Raw genomic sequence first — 8,713 nt, forward strand, 5'->3', positions numbered from 1 at the left:
GGCTTTTCAGTTCTATTTATGAAAAAGGCGGGTGAGAAGTAATGAATGTGTATCAATTATCAAGCACTCAATAAGCTTATGATCAAGAATGAATATTCACTATCATGAATTCAACAACAGTTGAATACAGTTGAAAATGTCTGATATCTATTAAAGATTAATCTTCTCTCAGAATACTGATAGATTTATATAGATGAACTGTCAGTTCTGTGAACTATATTTAATACACAATGAGAAAAGTTTGAATTCCTGACAATGTCATTCAGTCTGATAAATATGTCTGTCATCTTTCAAATAATGATGAATATGATTCTTCATAAACAGAATGAAACCTCATATCTTATATATCTTAATAACATTCTAGTCTTTTCAAACTTATATAATGAATATCTGAAGTATCTCAATGAAGTGCTTATAACTCTGACAGAGTATAAGCTCTATATCAAATTAATCAAGTGTGTGTTTGAAATGAAAGAGTTGAAGTTTATAGAATATGTAGTGAGTGATAACTGTATACATCTCATCTCAGAGAAATTGAATATTATAGCAAATTAATCATAGCTGAGAAATATACATCATATACAACAGTTTCTTGAATTGATCTCATACTATCACAGATTTATCAAGAATTTCACATGAATATCTGCATCACTCTCAGATCTCTTAAGAGAAACAGATACAAATCTGTAAAAGAAGAAGTTTCATTCAATCATCTGAAATATCACATGTGAAGAGGCTTTTCTCACACTGAGAAAATGTGTAACAACATTCTCAGTGCTTATTCAATCAGATCATGATAAACCTTTCTACATCAAGACAGATATATCTGAATGAGCTATCAGAGACACTCTTCTACAGATGAGTAAGAACAGCAAGCTGCACTCAGTGATGTATAATGATAGAAAACTATCAGATGCTGAGCTTAATTACTCAGTGTATGAAAAGAAATTACTAGTGATTAAGTATACACTGACATTGTAAGATAGATATATTAACAACAGATATATAATAACAGTAATTATAAATTATGAAAGTCTCATCTATCTATAATCAATAATAAAACCTTTCAAACACTTAGTATGTTGAATCTCAGAGTTTCAAGTGTACAATCTTCATATCAAATACTGAAAAGAATTGAACATAGTGATGCTAAATGCAATCAGTCACAGACCTGATTTCATGAGTGAGAGTTCTGTGAATCAGGTATAAGAAATGTTCATATTAAATATACTGAGAGAATGCAAGGAATCAGAATGAGTGAATATTATAATCTCTCACTTAAAGAATGATAAGATGTCAGATGATAAGCATCTTGTGAAAGTAGTAGAAGAGATGCTTCTGAACTTCAAGCTGAGGAAATTAGAAAACAATGTTATACTTTATCATGATCTAGAATACACAGAAGCTTTCTATCTAGAATCTTCATTTCAACACAACTTGATAGCTCACATGTACAAAGAATTCAGTCACTTAGAAAGCTCTGAACTCATAAGTGTACTTGAATCAAGAGTGTACTGATCAAGCATGATCAAGGATATTCAGATATACACTCATGAGTGCCTGAATTATCAGGTCATGAAAGAATCTAAGAAAGGGTTAGAACATGAAGAAGTACAACATCAGATGAAGTGTATGATACAACTGTTCAAACAATGAGAGATAAATCTTATAGATATATTATTATGAACATCAAATGAAAATTGATGAATAATCACTGCTATTGATTATGCTACTGACTGGCCAGTTGCAAAAGCAGTTTCAGAGATAACAGAGAAGATGATAGTGAAGTTTCTATATAATGAGATCTATATCAACTATGAAATACTGCGCGAGATTCTAACTGATAACAGTGTGAATCTCATAGAAGAAGTGATGAGATATTTCATGAGTCAGTTACAGACAAGATATCATAGAACAACATCATATCATCCACGGATGAATAGAAAGATGAAACACTTGAATGAAATCTTGAGTAACATGCTGATGAAATATCTAGTGAGCAAGCCTATGAGACTATAAGATGAATATCTCAGGCAGGTGCTATTAGCCACGCGGATTCAACAGCATGCAGTCTTCAAGTGTTCATCATTCTACCTGTTGTATGAATTGCATCCGCGCATCCTGGAGAATGCTTCAGAAAAGGTGAGAGAGAGAGCAGTTACAAATACAGCAGAAACAGCAGTTGCAGATGCAGCAGAAACAGCAGTTGCAGATGCAACAGTTGCAGACACAGAATCAAGATTGAAAGAGATCAGCCACACATGTGTAAAAGCTAATAAGTTACTTCTGAACTGAGCAATTCAATTGAAAAGAATACAAGACTCACTTGTTAAGAAATTGAGTCTCAAGATGAGAATATAAGTTCTTGTACATAATGAGAATTCTGAGAAGTTCCAACCTAGGTGATTTAAGTTATATAAAATACTCAAATCACATTCTCTGAGAATGTATGCATTGAAAGAATCAGAGAGACAGATCTTATACAACTTAATCAATAGTTCATGACTTGTGAAAGCAAAGATGCAAGATCTGAGTGAATTATAATTATTCACAGCACTATCATCAGTGTTGAAAAAGAAGAGACTTACAATTGAAAAGTCTCACAAAGTAAGAGAAATCATAGATGCTTATAAATCAGATGATCTCACTTATTTCAATCTTTTCACAATTATAAGAAAAGAATGAGAAGAAATGAAGAAATCAGATGAATATCATACTTCAATAAGTGATAAGACTGTAGTCAGTTGTATGATAACATATCACAGACAGTGAGTGCAATGTGACAAAGAACAGTTTTAAAGTGACAGACTTGTATATAAGTCAGATTATAGAAGAAAAAGAAATTCAGAGTTGAATTTAACTGTTTACATCAGTTTAATCACAGAGATCACAGAGAATGAACTATCTGAAACATTTATAAACATGTGAGACCAAGTCATCTCAATCTCTGAGAACACTCAGAGATTGAATGAGATTAGTTTTAATGAGCTGTTCACTGTAGTGATCTGAGTGAGTGAAGAGAGACAGTATAATGTGTAAGACAGAATCATAAAAGATGAAAGCTACTGAACCTAGTCATTGAATGCTGTATTATATAGAGATTGTGTAAGAGTAGTGGCTAGTAAATAAAGAAAAAGTGTAAGAAAAGAAATAATGAATTGATCATCAATTGTAAGAGTCAGCTGTAAAAAGACAAATATTATCATACACATCTCATTCATTTTCATATGTCACATATTTAATCTATTTCCAACATCATGTCATCTGAAAAACATCAAAAACAAAGGAAATCTCAAAACTTGAGATCTGTAAGAAATTTGAGAGCTGTAAGCTGCTCTTATAACAATACTGTACATGTCTCTGATTTCTCTACTGCTCTATGTACAACATTAATGTCATTTATCACAAGATTGACTGAAATGCCAATATAGGAATGTGTATATGTACACATAGAGAAATTGAAGAAGAGCACAGAACTCACAGAATCAGAAGTCAGAACAGAGAGAATAAAGACAGAAGAGACAGAAGAAGAAGAAGACACAGAACTGAATAAATGACAGTAAGAGCTACTCAGTGCTGAATACTTATAACTCAGTGTATGCACAATCTTCTCTGTAGAGAAGAGAGAGAAAGTGACAGAAGAAGCTTGAGAACAGAGAGAGATAGTCTCAGCAGTATTATCATCTTCAATTAGAATGATCTCTGATGTCAGAGTAACTAAGAATTATTATTAGTGTATAAAAATTACAAACTCAGAAGTGAGAACAGTTACTGAATAAACACTCACTGATCTTAGAGTTGTACATGTAATTACAACATGCATGAGACTTCTCAGAAAGAGAGAGAGAAACACAGAGAAATGCAGAAAGCAGAATGCAGTGTGTGAATAGCTCATTTTCATAATAACATCTCAGACAAGGTATACAAGCCTCACATCTGTAAGTGTAAAAGAGTATAATATTCATATTTCTGTTTCTGAAAACACAGATATCTTTCACCTGCACTATGAAGTCAGATAACAGATATCAGAGAATAGACTGATATAAATTAATCATTCTGAAGAAATTCACTAGAGCAGATGTTTTCATGATGTTGAACTTTACAGTTGTAAAAAGTTTCTTGATATCTGTAAATATTATGACTTTGTGTATAGTAAAATTCATAACAATTTCTTCTAAGAACAGGAAAATCAGTGTTAGAAAGAAAAGATGAAAAAGAAAAAGACTTATAATCTTGATACTGTTAAAGAGAGAGGTGATTCTCTGAGATGAATAGATAATTATCTCACTATGAATATTTAAAATAAATGTAATAATCAGTATCTGTAACTGAGCTTCAGATAGTTATGTTATACACAGTCTTTATATAATAAATTATTCTAGAGATTAGTAAGAAGAGTGAGAGTGTACACACTGAGAGATGTGATTTATTAAGCCTACACAACATCTTCTTGAAATGGGAAGAGCTGGTAACAAAAGCAGAGATGATAAAATCAGAAGTGGCAGAAGTGAGAGTCGCGGGAACAGGAATAGTGAGAGTGAGAGAATCAGACACAGAGGCAGGTGTAGAAGATTGAGAGAGAGTAGCAGAGAAAGAAACAGAAGAGATAGAGAGAGATGCAGAAGACTCAGCTATACATAATACAGATAATTTCTTCATTATCACATTCTTCAGATTCTCAATCAATGATTCAACATTGAGTTCACTATCATCAGTGAACACAGATCTGTCAATATATGAAGATTCTATATGAATAAAAACAAACATATCAGCATCTGTGTTCATGCAAAATTGTGCCAGAAAACACAATCAGAAACTCACAGAGAAGAGAAATGATTAAGAGTATATAAGAAAGTAAAGAGAGTGTATAAGAAGATGAAGAAGATGTGTCATTCATGATAGTATGTTCTGACAATTGTTAGAAGATAAATAAGTTCTGATTATGTTTCACAATACATTACACTTACTGCTAACAAACTGTCTGATATGAGTACTATAATGACACTTGTTATGAGAACAGAGAGTCATTGTCAGAAATGTGTATAATGTGATAGATGAACAGATGAAAAGAGTTGAACAGAAGAAGGAATAGAAATCTTGAATGAGATAGTAATATTCAATGATGATGATGATGAAGAAGATGATTAAAGAATGAAAAAAGTTAGTGAATGAGAGATGTAATATAGTGAAAGTTTCTTTGTGAGAGTGTATACAGAATGCTAGTCAAATCAGAAATAGGTCACATAATTGTGAAATGCTAGTGATGAGCTAATCCACATGAAGCTAGAGCATACAACATGGTCATGTGAGCATGACTGAATCTGGTGAGAGAGGATGTGGTTTGGAAGAATGTATGACTGTCAGATAATAACACGGCCGCTTCCGAACTACTAGCGTACGCGTACACTTCCGAACTACTAGCATACGCGTACGAATGTAAAGGGGGCCCTAGCGGCCACTAATTAATTTAGCGTACGAGATTCAATATATAAGAAGCCGGCGTACGCCTGTAATCGTACACTGGCTTAAGCAACCTTTGAATTACATCAGTACAGATAAAACTCTCTTTAAGATGCTCACTGAGACTCATTCACAGATGATCTTGATAAACCTGTGAGAGTATACTATAGAGTGTGATAATATCTGTGAACAGACTGAGAGAATTCAGAATATTCAGAAGAAAGTCTGTGAATTCTTGAGAAAGACTCAAGAGTATTAGAAGAGATACTATGACTTCAAGTATATTATAAAGAGTTTCAAGAAAGATGATAGAGTCTGACTGAGTCTAGAAAATATCATTATATAAAGATCTAATAAGAAGCTGAATCTCTTACAGACAGAGTTTTATAAGATTATGAAGAAAATTAACTCACAGTTCTACAGATTGAAACTGTCATCTGAGTTGTAGATATACAATGTTTTTCATATCTCTTTACTCTGTGAATATAAGAAATTCTTAGAAGAGAATTCTGTGACTCATCACTCTATTTATAAAGTACTAGAGAGTGAAAGAGAATATCAGATTAAAGAAATTATTAACTCAGAGAAGTGAGATTATAAGCTCTGATTCAAGATTCAGTGATAAGAGTATTCTGATAAGATGAATAAGTTTATTTAAGAATCATCTGAGTAGATAAAACATCTGCAGAAGCTGAGATATAACTTTCATACTATAAATTCTGATAAGTCAGAATAATGCAGTCTTCACTAAGAATCTGATTATAACAAAGATATTAACACTGTCATTTATAAATTCTAGTCTATAAGATAATGAGTTTCTACTGAGATGAACAGTCTGCAGTGTATGCAAGAGAAGAAGAAATTATATTTTTATTAAAACTAAAAAACAAGAAAATAAACAGAGCTGTGAACACAATTTGAAGATTAATAAAGAAAAAATAAAGAAAACTCAAATTCATATTCTTAATATCTATAACACTCAATCTTCTCACAACTATCAATTTTCTTCTTCAAAGAAGCAGAGAGTATTATATCTGTGATACAGATAATTATTGTATTTAATGTGAAGACTGTCAGAAATGCACAGACTTCAGAGAAGTCAGACATCAGAGTATATACAGTTATAACAGAGTCTTAAAGACTGACTATCTGTATGTATAATCAGATATTTCTTATAAAGCTGTATTCACTCTTTCAGTTATACTGAAGTATTCAGCTTAGAAATAATTAAGATATAAAGAGAGAGCTTATCTGTTCAGATTAACTTTTATTACAAATTCATGATATTCACATTGTCTTAATTACCTGGATTTTACAGATACTCAGAGATTTATCTCTCATTGACAATGAGATTGTGAAAATGCACTGCAGTGTGAGAATCATTGATAGAGAATCTAGATATATTTATATATATCTGATCAGTGATTGTACAGGCAGAGAAGAGATGATTATAGACCTGTGAGACTGTAGAAGATACTGATAACACTGAGAGCTTTGCAAGAACTGTTAGCTAGAATCTGTAAGAAATTACTTATGAGAAGACTTACAGTAAAGAAGAGAACTGTACTACTTAAAGTCAGAAACTGGTCTGAGAAAGACAGAGAGTTGACTACTAGTCTGAAGATCAGATGCAGTGATAAGACTGAGAGAGATGAAGATGTGATTATAAGCAGCAGCATCTCTGTTTCATCAGCTGATAAAAAGTGATCAGAGAAGTTACAGAGACACTCATGAGAAGCTTAACAGTGATTAGATATTATTTATAAAGAGATTGAAATTGAAAAAATTTTTATTCTTGAGAAGTTCTTAAATTAATATGCAGATATTGTCAGAAATACTCTCTCTCTATTATCTAAGTGAAAACACTTCACAGATGAATGAGAATACTCACAGTTTATAAGAATAAGAGCTGTTATAGAAAAAGAAAAAAGAAGATGAGATTCTGCAGACAGATCTGAGATATTTATACTACTTTAAAGAGATTTGCTTACACTGTGAATAATTTCACAGAACAGTCAGATTACTCTAGTAAATAAGAGTAATTATAAATTATAGATCTGAATCTTTCTATATAATTATAAAGAGTAATTACAGACTGTGAATATCTTGATTCTACAATTCTACAGAGTTAATAAAAGAATGAAAAATTCCTCATAATTCTACAGTGTCAAAGAACAACAATTCATAAGAATGAGTGAAAGATTAACTTATAAATATTTCTCTTTGATAGAGATAATCTCACAGAGAGTGATTCATCTGTGAGATGAATCTGTATAATAATTATATAAGAATCTTATAAAAATGATTGAGAGTTAACTGAAATTCTTCTGTATGAAAGATGTAAGATGAATCTGTATAATAGTCAGAGAAGAATCTGTAAATTATAAAGAATCTTATAAAATAAGAAACTGAGTGACAGACTTTTTTCTCTTCATGATAATAAGGAATTTTTCCTCACTGAGATTTTTTATAGATATGAAGAATTTTTAGTGAGTATCACTACAGTGCTGAGCTGACTATAAAGTCACTCAGTGAAAGACTTCACAGACAAAGTCTTAGAGAGAGAGAAGTATGTAAGAAATCTCACTTCTCACAGATTCTTTATCTCTATTTCTATCTCTCATGTAATCAATAGGGCTAGCAGCCCTTGACTACATACAACTATATAGACTGGAGTTTATGAATACTATTTATAACTCAGCTTGAATGCTATTACACATTTGATCTCTACATTTTATCTTTCTACTGTGAACACTTCTAGTAGTTAACAGTACATATCACGCCAAGCTGCAAACACCCGAATAATCGCCTGCGAGCACTTATTCTTACAGGTGCTTGTAGCCGGGGAGGTGTTGACAGAATACTCTACGCAGTATAGGAGCCACATGTCGGAATCTTAGCAGACGCAGAAGTTATAGACAGGACTGAGATTTCTCCACCTGTTGAATTAGAAGATTTGAAAAGAGAACATTGAATTGTACACTCAAAGGCCTTATATATAGACTTAAAACTACAATTGAAACCTTGAAACCAGATAATGCTGCTGCACTATAAGAAAATATTGAAATCAAATATACTATTTCATTTGCAGAAGAATGCATGAATATCTGAATATCATGAAAGAATTCACTAACATAATTCACAAGTGAGTGAGCTGTGAGCTACTCAAGTAAGTGAGTCACTTTAATACATATTGTCACGCTCCCGGCCGCGTCAAGGCCCCGTTGCGGTTCTACACGGCCCATCGCTTTCA

Source organism: Blastomyces dermatitidis (assembly GCF_000003525.1).
Source record: "Blastomyces dermatitidis ER-3 genomic scaffold supercont1.14, whole genome shotgun sequence".
Lineage (NCBI taxonomy): Eukaryota > Fungi > Ascomycota > Eurotiomycetes > Onygenales > Ajellomycetaceae > Blastomyces > Blastomyces dermatitidis.